This window comes from Trachurus trachurus (genome assembly GCF_905171665.1).
Source record: "Trachurus trachurus genome assembly, chromosome: 4".
NCBI classification, from domain to species: domain Eukaryota; kingdom Metazoa; phylum Chordata; class Actinopteri; order Carangiformes; family Carangidae; genus Trachurus; species Trachurus trachurus.
The window spans coordinates 21,974,093-21,990,036 of record NC_139898.1 but is presented as its reverse complement, the minus strand read 5'-3'; positions in this window follow the sequence as shown (position 1 = coordinate 21,990,036).

Below are 15,944 nucleotides of genomic sequence, written 5' to 3'. Positions count from 1 at the left end.
TGATGATGGGAGAGATATTGGGTTTGGTGCCTTACTCGAGGCATCTAGGCTTTAACACTAGAGGGATAAGCAGGTATAGATAATGGATGAACGGATGTTCTCTTGTATTGCTGAAAGCTGATAAATGAATCATGGCCCCAATGCTAAAGAAATTCCAGAGGCATCTGTCAAAGCTTCACTGGTGTATGGGTGGCTTATTAATTCAGTGTGGATATGTAATGAGTTCCCAGATGGTGTTTGAGTGCAATATGTGATCTTAAACAAGCCTTGTCAATTCAAAATTCTAATCTCACAAACTTGAAATGATAATTTTCTGCAGCAGGAATAATACTTACTTTTTGCAACTGACAACAAAACAATTATGCAGTTACTCAGCTGATAAGGAGTAGTTCAACCTAAAGCATAAATCACTTTAACTTTTAATACAAGGATGATAAACTAACATCACATTCATCATGATAGGATGTGCAGAGAGCTTTAATGTTGCTGCAAAGATTCAGTCAGTTCTATATGTGTAAGACGATCCCGCTGATGAAAGAGACGTACTCATGCTACTGTACAATGAGGGGTTCATTTGCCGACTGATGATAAAGTCCTGTAGCATGCTTCTCTGCTTCTAGCTCATCAAAATGGAAATGAGTGGTTGAATATAGTCGTAGTCGTCAAACATCCATCTCTTGCTAATGTTTATGGCCAGCTGCCTTCAACTGTTTACAAACAGCATTTTGTCAAATCTTACACTTTTTTGCAGCTTCGCAACCCAAATCATCTGACTCTAACCCCAGGAAGCTATAGCCCATATTCCTCTCTCCACCATTATCCATCTAATCTCTTTTCACCTTTTTCAAAACGTACTTGATGATAGAAGGTTGCTAATATTCAAAGCCGTCTGTGTCTGTTGCACACTCTCATTTGTCACTTCTTCACACCCCATTATTTTTTGGTTTAACCTCTTTGTTAACTCTCTCCCCTGTTGGACTCTGTACGACATCCATAAGAGCTTCTTGGCTCCATTGGAGTATGAGTAACACAAAAAATGACTTGAGCTAGACTCATGCAATGCCTCAACAAATACTGAGAACTTCAGACTATAGACAAGTGCTTTTGCTTTAATTCCTTCCCAATCAATGAATGAAAACACACAGCCGTCTTGACATTGCTGAGACTGACCCATTTCTTTTTCCCTCACCACACATGAGGCTTAGTCCTTCTGACCTCTTATTTCCACTTCGCTTTTGCTGAATGCAATATGTCAATATCCTCCCACTATCAACTTACTGCCTTTGAAACATGTTCCCCTAAACTTTTGTCTTTTACCATATAACACCATTGTATACACACTCACAATCTTATTGTTATCCTTTGAAATATAATAATTCCAGCACTTTAACATCTGTTGCATAAAATATTGGTTCATAATTGTGATGTACAATTTCTTAGTGATGGCTTCTGATAAAATAGAAGAATACAAGCTATTTTTCTTATTATTATTATTGTCACTCCACCATGGCCAAGTGAGAAGGCTGTGTTTTACTATAAAAAATAACCAATGCGCTCTCAAACCCCCAGACACAAGAGTGATGGCTCTGCTCAGCATTGACTTCCATGCCTCATGATGTCCTACAGTCCTAGTGGACTGCTTCGTCTTGGTCATAACTGTAAACCCATCTAGTCCAGTGACTAAAATAATGACAACATGTCTCTACTTCCTCACCCTGTACAAAAATCAAGTCAAGATATTCCAGATAATGAGGGCTGCCATCTTGCACCGATGATGGAGTCGAGCAATCACAGCCATCATTCATGACATCACAACAATCACAAAACGAATGCATACATTAATCTATCCATTGGCTATACCATCAAGCCATGCATGATCACAGTGAGGCTGGGAGCTGGTGCCAGCTGACACTGGGCAAGGACGGGGTGCATCCTGGACAAGTTGTCAGTAATGTGTAAACATTGTAAATATGCTAATGGCTCCAAAAGACGACAACAACAACTACTACTACAACTGCTGCTGTTGTTGTTGCTATTACACTAATGCTGCTATCATTACTATAACTGGTCACTGATCTGACGGCGTGGAACTCATTATGTGATGTTTACAGTACTTCCTCCTGTTAATCATTGCACAATTTAAGCGGTCAGTGCTGATTTGCAACGTTGTGTTGTGTGTTCTTACTAATCCTTGCCGGATTCATCCCTCGTGAGAGCTCTATCAGTTACCTTGATTAGAAAGCCTTAGCAACTAAAAAGTTGCTTGGAGAGCTTGTTGCTAAGCTTCCTCTTCATGCCTTGATATTGCTTTCTCTATAAATAGGTTTATCTCTGCTGAGGTCAAACTTTTTCATAAAAAAACAAAGTCAGAACCCCATTTGTCATCAAGATTTACATTTGTATTTTCATCACTGGACTAGCAGTGTTATCTTCAGTGACGTAAAATGAGCAAGCTGATGGAATATTTCTTTTGTTCACTTGGGAAAACCTGCCATTGTCTGCAGCCAGACCTGGAATGCTAATCGTATTCACATCTAAGACTAAACTCAAGTCTAAACTACATTCTAACTTCAGCTTTAATCCTAAAGGTAAACCCAGAATGTGTCCTTTATCCTATTGCCACTCAAACTAACTCAAACATGATCTAAGTGAAAGTACCAGAATACAAAAACTTTCAATTCATTCTCCTATGAATATATTTATCCCGTTCATGGTAAAACTTTCACTCAGCTTAAGAAAACTTTGAAGCTTATTTTTCTATCAATGAGAAAATGCCAAGGTATTTCTTTTCTTGAACATTAGACAGTGTTTTCAGTGTTTATTTTCACCAGTCAGTTACATTACCAGGCTTCTCCTTCACCCCGGCTCTCCAGTCCTTCATCTATAAATAGGCTTATCTCCACTGGGGTCAAACTGCTACTCTCTCTTTTGGTCATCCACAGTTTGTTTTATAATTGGATGTCTCGCCATTCTTCTCCCTTCTCGTGTGAAAGCGGCTTTATATCACACTGTGTGTGCACTGGCAGCATCACACCAGTCGACTTTACAGAAGCTCGGATTGGCCCTTTTTTAATCAAACAACCATCTGGAGGGTTTCTAATAGGCTTAATTATTGTTGCCTCGCATTGCTGCTCTATTTCTACACTAATGAGTGAATGTATACGGTATGCAGGTGCATATACATACATGGATGCATGCACAGATGTGTTCTTCATGGGCAGACATGTCCTCTGTGCTGTTGCTCTGGTCTATGATTAAAAAAAAATCCTTGCACTGTAAAATCACATCTTAATTGCCATTAATGTAACTACTCAAAGTCATTTAATATCCCATGGTTCACTTGTTTTCACCTTCACCTATTCATCTGTGAAAACTAAATCTCCAGCAGTTATCAAATTGGCAGCATTATTCAACTCAAATGATTTCACTGTGGCCTCACATGTCCTCCACACAGGGTCCCGTCCCTCGGAGGTTGTAGCCACAGCAGAGTACATGGCTTTTTCCCCCGATTCCAACACCAAGGGTCTGAGGTTGAGCCCAGAAATAATCGTCTCAGTGGCCTTTTGTGCACTCAGCAAGGCAAGATGGGGAGTTCATTTGCCGTGAAAATTTATATCTCCCTTTTCCTTGGCCCCTGGTGTTCTCCCTTCCCCATCACACACATAGCAGTATGGGTATTCTTCTTTCTGTGGGCAGCAGCTGCCATCTCTGACACACCACATGTTTTATTGCCCACTAAACCATAATGCTCCACTCCTTTTTGATACTGAATTATTTATTTATTTTCCTGTGCTGCCTGTAAACCCCTATGAACGATTGGGTGCCGCGGGCCTGCTGCGACATGATCTCGGAGGGGGTATTAAATATATTGCCGCTATTTGTTTCCCACCTCTAAGTGGATCGGACGACACTGCAGACAAATACTCATCTTCCAAAGTAGAAGAGCATCGACAACAAAACAAGTATGTCCGCTGCTCCATAATCCTTATTGTATCCAGTCGTCTGGTGGAGCTACAATGGAGGAATAGGAGTCTGTTATCAGACTCTGATTCTTTTGTCTTTGGCCAGTATGGGTTTTGCACATGAAAACTTTTACTGTGCACTACTGTGGAGACTTTGCATCAAATATGACTTATGATATTGCTTATTCATTTGCGTGTGTTTTTCTTGTTCAAAGCCAATTGCTTTTTTGACAAACAAAATCATCACTTTTGTAAACCATATTTGTCAAGAAATCAAATTAAATAAAAAAAAATTGAACATTATTTTAAAGTATTTTATATATTGTCTTGGCCATTTTGATGGTCAGGCGTTCTCTGCTGAGGGAGAATTTGATTTTGTCTTTACAACTTCATGTATCCTGCCAGTTATTTTAGCGCTGACGCACCTCAGCACATTTAACACAAGCAATGCAAGTTTATAAAGAATGACAGTCAATAGAGAAAATATGTATACATTTTGTAGGTTAAATGAATGACAATCCGCAGGGAGAGATAAAAAGAATTCCCTCCTCGGAGTCTGTTGTTTTGCAATATAATGCCTCAGAAGGCATTATTGTTGGTATACTGTATCAGCATTTTTGGAAGGATTGATGACGGAAACCTTCTTTGAGAAAATACATCGTCTGGCTGAGGCCAGTGGAGCAGAGGCTATAGCTTTAAAAGAAGGCAAGGCTGAGGCTCTCTACTCATGAGCGCAACACCAGGCCTGTTAATTCCCTGACAGAATTTGAGATGTGGGTGTTGGTTCAGAGGACTGGAACCTGGCTGAGTAATTAATTTAAGGCTTCATTTATAGAGTTTGGGCAAGAAGGGGGACTGGGTGGAATGAAATAAACAACAGGACAAATCCATCAAATTCTTAATGACAAGACACTGAATATTATTCAACAGCAGTGTCATTATCTCATGGATTAATGTAATTTGTGGCCAAAGTTTGTTTACTTTGGTCAATGACGAGTACAAAATGCAGTTGAAAGCTCCATAAAATCCTTTGCAAGAGGATTATTTAGTCAACCTGTCATTTCAAAGTGAATGAATTTTTACTGTCAAATTGTAGTTAAAATCTGTTGGGTCACAGATTTGTCAACCCAACCGAGTTATATATCATGAGTGTATTTTACAATAGCCTCTGCTTGCATTAATCCTAAATTCACCCAGTAGAGGAATCAATGTATAAATGTCCATCCATAAATGTGTCAAGGCCAGAGCGTTTGCACTTATGCACCAGAACTTTGGTTGATAAAACTGACGGACTTTAGTGCAAACCATAACTAACAAAATCCCATAATCAGTATTAATGTGTGAAAGAATTATTGGATGACTGCAGTATCTCTCTCACACTCACTTCATCTCCATATCTCTGACTTTCTTATTACAAACCCCCCCTTCCGTCTCTCTCATTCACTCTTTGAAGCTGTAACAAAAGAGAAAAATTGAGAGAGTTATCGCCATTTTTGCATAACCAGCCCATCAGTCTTGTACAATATCATGTTTATTCATTTTGCCCTCAGGGGAGAGGGGGTAAAAGGGGGATGATTAAATTCTAATTTGACCTCTATCATAATTTAGCTCAGTCTATTATGATGTCAATCATTTGAACTCAACACTGCAGTGAGGATAGAGTGACTGTGTGGCAATGGGAAAGGGGATTATAGAGAGTTTTGGGACCACACAGCCACTGTATCAAATTGGCTTTATCCAGCCACATGTAATTTTTTCCCCGGAGAGAACAGAGCTTGTTCAAATGTTCGATGTGTGAAGCGAACATGGGGCATCAAAGGAATGATGCACTTGACTATAGCTTGTGAAGGATGCTTCTCCGTGTGTGGAAATTATGCTACATCAGGGGAAATGATTTGCTTGTTACGAGGGTGAGTCATAGATGTGACAAGCTCCATATGATGGAAGCCATAGGAGAGAAGGAGAAATATTTGATCTTTTTTTTAGCTCTTTAGCTTCTAGCTCTCTGTGGTAGTTGTACTATTAATGTTCTTTGCATCTCTTTGTTAAAATGTGTCTAAGGTGAAAATCCATGGGTAAAATCCTGAAACCCATTAGCCACATTTGGTGGCATTTTCTCTAATAAACATCATTACAGTACATCCATCTGCAGTGTTCAAAGCAGCTCACTTTCAGTAGATCAACATTATACTTTATTTAGCCTCTGGATTTTGACAAAGGGACACAAGAAGCACGAAACCTGCTGAGTGGATGGATGCTTTATTTTTCCCCCCCGTACACCAACAATTTAACGTTGTATGAACAAGAGACAGTTTACAAAAGAGGAGAGACTGATGTTGATGAAGCAGAATGGAGATGTTTATCTTAGAGAGGGAGGCTGAGACATAATGGGCCATCATTGAATTATCACCACTGATATCATGCAGTGGACTGACAGGCAAACAAACTGATGAAATACACAAGGGACATCTGTTATTCTGTTTGCATATTCTGGCAATATAAACCCCCAGTGAAGCAGTTGCATAAAAGTTACCACCAAACACCTCATAATATACCACCTACAGCATACTCTACACTTATTACTTGATACAAAGATAGAGAAGATAGAGATTTTCAAATAGAAACACCTTTTTGCATCTGTCTTTGCTAGCATGTTGCTCTGTGGGAGCTTAATGTTTTTCATCTAACATGTGCAGTATCAATCCCCTGTAGTCTCTGCCGATCTGTACAGAGCAGTGCGGTCTCTTTTGATGCAGGTTATTGATGACTGATCTTCAGTGATCTTCAGTGCTGTTAACACGGTTATGGCTCGCTGCCTGGGAAATCTCTCCCTGTGTTTACTGCGCCGTACGACTGGCTGTTGTTCATCTGTGTAGGGGGTGGCTTGATGCTGTTGACGATATTTGATTGTCTTGATGAGAAAATTGGAGTCAGTGTGTGTGTGTGTGTTCGATGATGCATTACTGATACATACTATACAGTGTTCTTATGTAACTACAGTCATGTCAGTATATATTGTATATATATATATATATATGTGTGTGTGTGTGTGTGTGTGTGTGTGTGTGTTCGGTGCGCAGTGTGTTTGGCCCAGCTGCACATATTTATTTTCATCTGAGGCTCAAAGGCTAGCAGACCACAGGGATCCACTCAGCGGGTGAAATCTCTCCGCAGAAAGAGGGGAAGGTACGCTTGGGGTTATCTCCTAGAGCAACTGAGCATGCTATAGGGATAATGCTACAATGCATGTGATTTAATTCCTCCCTCTGAAAGGAGGAAGAAATATATATTTTGAGTTATTTCAAAGTACTAGCAAAAATCAAGCTTTTCATAAAGCCTGGATTGGGAAGAAGAAGAAAAAAAGTGACATAAACCCTTAAGAACTTCAATTCATCATTGCTTTGATTTTCTATCCTCTCTCTCTTTTTCTTGGTGTCATTTTTTTCTCTGTTATTTTTATGACTCTTATCAATTGTTCACGCAAAGCCATGTGCATTAAATGATTTTTCTTTTTCCTATGTATTATAAGATATTAAATGTTAGTTTGAAGACAGTTCTGATAATGTGATGCTGTGTGTCTTCTTTTCCCCACAATGTTTTTTTTTTTTTTTTTTTGCCATTGCACCAGCACCAATGTGTGCTGATAGGCTGCAGTGTCACTATTATTTCTTATGTACAGGTTTCTCTCCTCTCCTGTCCGGATAGAATACAATACAGTAGGTTTGTTTTTAGGAAACCAGAAACCAGCAATAAGGCTCACAGCAGAATTTAAATCACATTGAATTGTATAGGAATTGGTGCTGCAGATACAGAATTACACATAAACATAAACAGTAGCAGTTGTTTCTCAGTTGCTTCATCTGCCTCTGTACAACTCTCCATCAACAAGTTGACAGCATGATGAGGAGGAAATACATATTAAATTTACTTAGGTACACCAAAGCGTCTTTGCTTGTGGGATGATAATTTTAGCAAAATGAAATTTAACAGATGAACTCATTTGTTTGCCTATTTACGCAGCACAATTATGCCACAGTAATAATTTTTTTTTCCAGCAATAAGAGGTTAAATGTTTTCTTACTTGGCGTAGAAAACTTTTCAAATCCTCAATATTGTCAAGTGAATGGCAAGCATGTCATTTCTAAATGTTGTGTGGGTATCAAATACTATACTGCGCTTAATCTGACCCTGGTTATAAAGACAAACCCCAACCCCATGTTGAAAGACCTTTGACTTAAAGCAGATATCAGCTTCACGGCCGTTTCGGCTAATGCTGCGTTCAAGGCAGGCTTTTGAAACCATAAGTTACAGCTTCAAGTCACAACTACGACTTGGTAGCGTTCCAGTAACCCGTAGCTCGTGTTTTTACCATCCTGTTGTCTGTGAAAGTTCCCTATAACGGCCACTCGTAACTTCCGACCCGTGAACTCGTACCAGATCGAACTGGTATGACTTCACAGGAAGGAAAAACACAAAGTACGAGTTTCTTTGAACGCACCATGAGTTAGCAGCCCCCGCCCTTGTCAGGCATCAATTGGTCCTCGTGCTACGTCACCACATTCACGCGCATCCCTTGGCTGCACACACAGCCCTTCATGCCGTTCTCTCTCCTCATTGGATAACACTTGTATCCCACAAGGAAAATTTTCTCCTCGGGTTACAGCAGAGCAGAGTGACGGAGAGACTCGTGTTTAGGCTGAAATACTTCATGTAAGTGATTGCTGACGGAAAATAGGACTATTTAGGACTTATAGCCTATTAACAAAAACATTCCACTGATATCTGCTTTAAGTTAAGAATGTGGGTTTACCAGAGAAAGAGAAATATATCAACAAAAAGGAATATGTACAAATCAAATAACATCTGTATTCTTTGAATTTATAATACCTTTATTCTGTTTTTCAGCCATGCACTCACTCTCCTGACAAGCCACTGCAAACAATTGGCCTTATCTCCAACATGACATGCTATGACACCATACTTTGTTTCTGCTTGATAAATGCCTCTTTATGGTCCCCTCACGTTTCTTTATTTCCCGTGTAGTGACAAAGCAGCCAGCAGAAAACCCGGCAGTATGTTTCCTGGATATTTCGTCTTATAGGATAAAGATAATAAAGATAAAGATATAGATACATATATTTTAAGATGGATATTGAAACAATATTAATGTTGAATTCACAAAACATTTCTCTATTAATTAAAATGGCCACAGTTTCATATATTTAATATAATCTATTTCCTTCAACTTGAAAACCTGAGAGGCATGTTTTCCTATTTTCTGCTCCCTTCACAACCGAGCCGAGCCCTTTGCTCTGCAGGCATCTTTAAAGCTCCTCTCTTTGTCACAAGTAAGAGGTCTCTCTTGGCTGAAATGGATGTTCTCCCTCAGATGTCGGACAAATCATTTTAAGTTGCTGGAACCAAACTAATCTCAATTTTGTCATGCATGACAACAAACACACAGCCACAGTGATCATATTAGAGCAGAAACAAAATCCATAAAAGATCAGACAAAAAAAAAGGAAGGAAAAAAAGTCTTATCACTGAGAGGACTATATACCAGGCCTTGTCAAATTTGTTTAACTTGAAACAAATTACATTATCTCTTATTTCTTTGTTTAAAGTTTGAAATAAATGATAAATTTAATGAACCAGATCTTTTGGCTTTGTTGAAAAAAACTAAAAGGTGATAAAAGGTGGGTTGGAGGACAACAACAAACTCAAATAACTGAAAACTTTAAAAAAGTTGATGCTACAACCTGATTCGCTTTGAACAAAATGTCGCATTTGAACAAAATGTGTAATGGGAGAGACCACAACGAGGTCAGAAAAACAATAACTTTAATTTAAAGGGATAGTTCAACATTTTTGAAAATTGGCCCATCGCCATGATCCCCCTAGTAATAGCAGTAGGTTCGTTACCTTTAATTGTTGGTCCAAGCTGCTTTTAGATCGGGGGAGAAGAATACCGAGCGGCGCAGCTACACTACGGAGGCTAATGGAATTTCTTGGTTTTGCTCATCAAACTCAGCAAATACACAACCAAAAAACTCAAAAACGCTGTGGTGGACAAGTTGTGACCTGCACATTTACCACGCTATGAGATAATAGCGGAAAGTTAAGAGAAGTGAAGCAAATACTCGGAACTACTTTCTTCAGTGAACCACTGGTCGGAGGGACACAGTGTGCGCACCTCAGCCAGTGCCGTAGTATACGGACGTATCTGCAGTAAACAGGCACTTTTGAAATCACTCCGCCGAGCAGCCGTCTAGAGTGTAAAGTCCGACTTTGCCTCTAAAACAACTCCATCTCGCAACTTTCCGCTATTATCTCATAGCGTGGTGAATGTGCAGGTCACAACTTGTCCACCACAGCGTTTTTGAGTTTTTTGGTTGTGTATTTGCTGAGTTTGATGAGCAAAACCAAGAAATTCCATTAGCCTCCGTAGTGTAGCTGCGCCGCTCGGTATTCTTCTCCCCCGATCTAAAAGCAGCTTGGACCAACAATTAAAGGTAACGAACCTACTGCTATTACTAGGGGGATCATGGCGATGGGCCAATTTTCAAAAATGTTGAACTATCCCTTTAAGATAAAGGAGATTTTCTATATTCTATTATTTTTTACATTGAAGGACACAAGTTTTTGGCCTTGTAGACTGAAGGAGGAAGGTGAGTGGAAAGAGAAACAGAGGGTGAAGTTACCAGCCGATGTGGGGGAAAAAAAAGCCTAATGGCTGATAATCACTCATTGATCGTTCAGCTCTCCTGCAGCCACACCGCTTAGGCTCGTCGCTGACCCCCACCCCCAGCTCCACAGTGCCTACCCAATATCCTGCACGATCCCACTGATCCGCATCCTTCAAGGGCACAGTGATCGCATGGTTGGAGACATCCCGCTATGTGGACTCCAAGACGGTCGAAGAACAAGTTGAGATGAGTGCTGTGGTCCACTCACTGGAGAGAGTCTGCAGGGATGATGATCAAGGAGAAACAGCATAGTACAGCTCAGAGATTGAGGGCTTAGCCATAACTCCACCTCATTACCCTGTTATTCCAATTTGTAGATAGATTCCTCAGCACAGCCTTGTCCTGAATTATAGAAGAATTCTCCTCGGCCAATGACTTAGGAGAGGGGAAAAATGAAAATATGGTTTATAAAAGCAATTTCACCATGTAGGGTATTAGCCATCCATCTACTTCGCTCTTGCCATGAAGTAATTTTAATACAATCCCATGTATTTGTGCCAGTCATGGACACCTGTATCCACCAACTGTATGTAATTAATTATACTACTGAGCTGTAAATCATGCCTTGAGGTTCTTTGAGATTGAAGAAGACAGCTCTAATTTGTTTCAAGCTAACAGGGTAATGTTGTGTAACACTTGTATTTTCCATTGACCCCTGAAATTTAATTTGTTTGTTTTTGAGTTTCCTGACCTTAACAATGCTGAATACAATTCATGGACAATTGAACCTGGTTCCATCACTTGACGTGCATGATGCAAACAGTCATTTTATTTTCCATTATGATTATCATTATGCCTCCCCCTTAAAATGTATTTGTTTCATATCAGTGTACAGTAGATAATCCCTTTAAAAAATCACAACAGGTCTCCCTCACAAAAGAGATCCAACTTCAAGGGACAACCTGGTAAAATAAAGGTTAAATAACAGGATAATGTGTGTGAAAAAACAAGCAAATAAACATTCTCCTTGTATTGTGTTGTGGATATATTTAGTAATTAGAAAGTTGCAAACATGAAGATAGACTTGTTTTTGAATTTGGAGGTGTAACATACTGTATGCTAGCCAGGCTAGCGCCGCCTACTGGTTCCGGCAAATTTAATTTGCCTCAACCATGTAGTCAGGAAACTAGCAATGCGTTTCGGTTTGCTCCGTCCGCCAGAGCGGACGGACCAATCAGCGAACAGACGGGTAAGTGAAGGCGATGACGTTGAACTCAAGCGCTCAAGATTAACCTATGAGCTTAACCGGTGTATAGCACACGTGACCACCAAGCAGCAGCGACTAGTTGAAGCAAATGTAAGCAACCGCCTCCCGGAAGCAAACGAATCCCTATGGCTCGTGTTCAGACGCTATATGAAATGTAATGAAATAAGCGGCTGATGCATCAGGCTAACTGTATGCATCAACAAGAACAGATCTGGCCTAAAGATCTATTCCCCCTTTTCAGTTACACTTCATTTCTACAGAACAAAAGCTCTGCACACCCACAAATGTGTTACTTATTCTAATAAGAGCTCTGCTCATGTTGGCAGACCTATGCTGGTACGCCATGTACCACCAATAAGGATGATAAAGGTATAATTTGTCACAACCTGGCAGGTGTAATGAAACTAATAGAGAACATGTCAATAAGATACCATTTCTACCTGCCCACACAATCCTGACCAAGTCACCATTGTGTGTGCAAGGCCACTAATGAAAAAGACATTTTGAAACTCATTCATTTACTTGTTTATACATTTTCTTTCTGCATGTATGTGGGAGATGAATGACATGACTTGCTGATATGCAATATTGAATAAAAAGGTCTGTAATAGCCAGCACAGCTTTTGGTCTGAGCCTCGCTGATCATAAATTACATGCATATACAAACTGTGGGTCTGTCACATATGAATGTGAGTGTGTGTGTGTGCTGTTATTTCTTAAAGAAAAACAGGAGCATGAAATCAATAATGTACTTTGCTGATAGTAATCAGCAGGTAAATTACTCAGAGAAGCCAGCAGCGTGGGCTGCAGCTGCGCTCTCTCGCCTTTCCATCATGCTTTGCATATTACTTTACATCTCATTGTTTCCTCTCCACCATATTTCTCCCCTCCCCTCTCATCCATCTCCCATTTTATATCTCCTTTGATTGAAAATCACTGTTATTTCTCAAGCAACCATCAGCGATGCAGGTATGCAAGTTTCTGATTAGATTACATTCCCTGTCTTTTGAGAAGAAGGAGATTTATGCCTTTTCATTATTAAGGTTAAAGCATTTAATCAATAATTGGAGGGGGGTGAGGGGGTGGGGGGGATTTATGGCAAGCATAGTCGGTTAAAAATCTTTGGGGCCAATGTTATTAACTGTGACAAGGCCTGTGGCTGCTGATGGCTTGGATCCAGTCCCGCCGTGTGAAGACAAGCGGCGGCAAAGCAATAACTCTGTCTGCCATGGGTGGATGGAGGACTGCACTCTCTGGCAGCCGCTGACAAGAAAGACACAAGACTCTCATGCCACCTTAAATCTCAAATACAATTTAAACCGGGAGAAGCTTGTGTGAGTTTTATGAAAAGGAAGACAAACACATGCAGATATGCACGCACGCTTACACACGCCTTCCCTCACGTCTGACTGCTTGTTGCTTCACTCGACATTAGAAAGCTGTGATACTACCAAGTGTGAGCCGTGTACTTGTCCCTGAAATGATCACAGGCAGCCCAGAACCTCCCTGAAGAAACAACTTTGTAAAATTCAAGGCAAACAAGTTCACTCATCACTGCCAATTCCCGATCCACTACCTCGCGTGTGTGTATTTGTTTGAGTTTGTACAGCTTGCTCATTTGATGTTTATTTTTTATTTCTCACATGCAATTATGTTTGGGCATACCCATGGGCCCCCCTCACTCCCCCTCCTCTACCTCTGTAAAGTTTTATTTGATTGATTTTCAGCAATTTCGTCTTGTAAATCCACTATCTCTGCCATGCTTGGCTTACTGTGCTGATGTCCACCCTTGCTGTCGACACTGTTTCAGCTAAGAGATGGAAGAATGCAGGAAGGGTTGAACGGAAAAAATAAATAAATAAAGCCAGGAGGATGGGGAAGGGAGAGAAGCCAGTCCTGTAAGAGGCTTAAGAGCCTCCTGGAAGCTGTCGTTTGGCTTGGGACCGAGTGCTGTTGTGGAATTGAGTTGCTCCTTTATCTGCTTTTGGCTTTATGATTCCAGGCAAAAGTCTGACCACCGCTGCCCTGCTTGGTTGACTGTGGCACATACACACAAGTAGGCCTACACACGTACACACAAGCACAGGCTTAAGACCCTCTCACACACGACTGACTCCATCTTTAATTTCTCAGTTTGAACTTTTTAGTTGCTGTTGGAGGCAACAACAACAACAACAACAACAGCAGGAAGCATCAAACAGACTGAATTTGTTCATTTCTCTGACTTGAGGATGATGTTTTTACATCACAGACCAGTTTTCCTTGGGTTTTTCAAATCGGCGTTCATCCCTGTGGCTTAAGTTACTGTTGTGTTCACTGATGTGGCAGGTCCAATACTTAAACACCTTCCCGCTCCAGAGCAACAAGGATTTTGATTTCTGCAAGAGCCAGTTCGACAATTTCAACACTGGGTTTAAATTTGTTCTTCCTTTTTTTTTTCCTTTAACAAAAAGTTTATCAACTCTAAAAAACAGCAAGTGTTCAAGATTTATATACATGATAAATTTACAACAAAAATAAATAAATTTACCATTCAAAACCTATATTTTTGAATATTGCAGATTTTGCACACAGCTTGTAGAAAAAGTAAAGAAATATGCCATGCACTTGAGACTCCTAATAAATTGTAAAATTCAATGTGTGGAACAAAACTAACAATATGCAGTATTATTGCAATTGAAAAACGTTGTTGCGATACCCATTGCCTTATTTCTACCCCTGCAGAAATGTAGCTAAAAAAAAAAGTAGCTTTAGCTTTCATTTACTCAGCGTTAAAAAATCAACATATCAAACAAAATATACAGTAATAGCCATGAATATGCCTCTCAGCTCAGTTTTATTTTTTTAAAGAAAAAAAGCTGACGGTAAACAGGTTCACCATGTTGGGTAATGTACAGTATAGACATGTTGTAAAGAGAAAATGAAAATCCTACCGCAATACCCACTTGTAAACCAGAAATGTAAATCAGTCAACAAAAAATGTATTAAAAAATACAAAGAGGCAGACATTTTCTAGATCGGTGTGTCTTGCACAACAATGTTTAAAACCATGACAGGGCAAACCAATGGAGGGAGCGTTGGCTTGGCATGCCATGACATGTTTCATTCATGCCTTTTTTCAAAGACAGTTCTGGAACACAATAATGGTAAAATAAATATATTCAAATATATAGGTCTTTTTTTAATATAAAAATTGTAGTTGATTATTTAAACTACAAAAAAAGAACAAAAAAGTAGTTGAAATACTTGAAGCACCACAACATATGAATGTAGTTTAACTACCAGCAAGTTACAGCAAATTGTAGTTAAGGTATGTAGTTTAATTACATGTAGTTTAAAGCAGAAGTATGCGGAATATTTGTTTTAATATAAGTCTTAAATAGTTATATCTTCCAATGGCAATCACTTATATAGAGTGTTTGGTCCGAAACACGGGTCTGTCAGTCACTCTGCTCTGCTGTAAGCCGAGGAGAAAACGACTTGTATACTTCCTTGTATCCTACAACCTTTATCCAATGAGGAGAGAGAACGGCATGAAGGGCTGTGTGTGCAGCCAAGGGATGCGCGTGAATGTGGTGACGTAGGGACGAGGACCAATTGATCCATGACGAGGGTAGGGGCTGCTAACTAACGAAGTTAGCCAAAAACGACCAGATCGCTTACTTCTGCTTTAAGTCTTCCCAACACTGGTCATGGCTAATATATTGCTTGCGTCAACACGATCTGCAGAAGAAGAGCTTGCTTTCTTATAATGAATCAAGTGTATTTGCTGTAATAATCAGTAGCAGAAAATTTCACTTACATGACTGACCTTGTTCCGTATCACAGGTTTAAAGCGTCACCTGGACCTGAGGGCTGACGTTTGATTGGAAGGCTGGGGTATTGAATCCCAGTCAGTATGTTGCAACCGCGAAGAAGAAAAAGAAGAACAAGAATAAGAACAAATGATTAATTATTGCGGCCATGGCTCCTGTCTTCCTCGGAGAGCCCGAGGCAGTGTGGCCTTGGGCTCTGCCATGCAAATTTTCA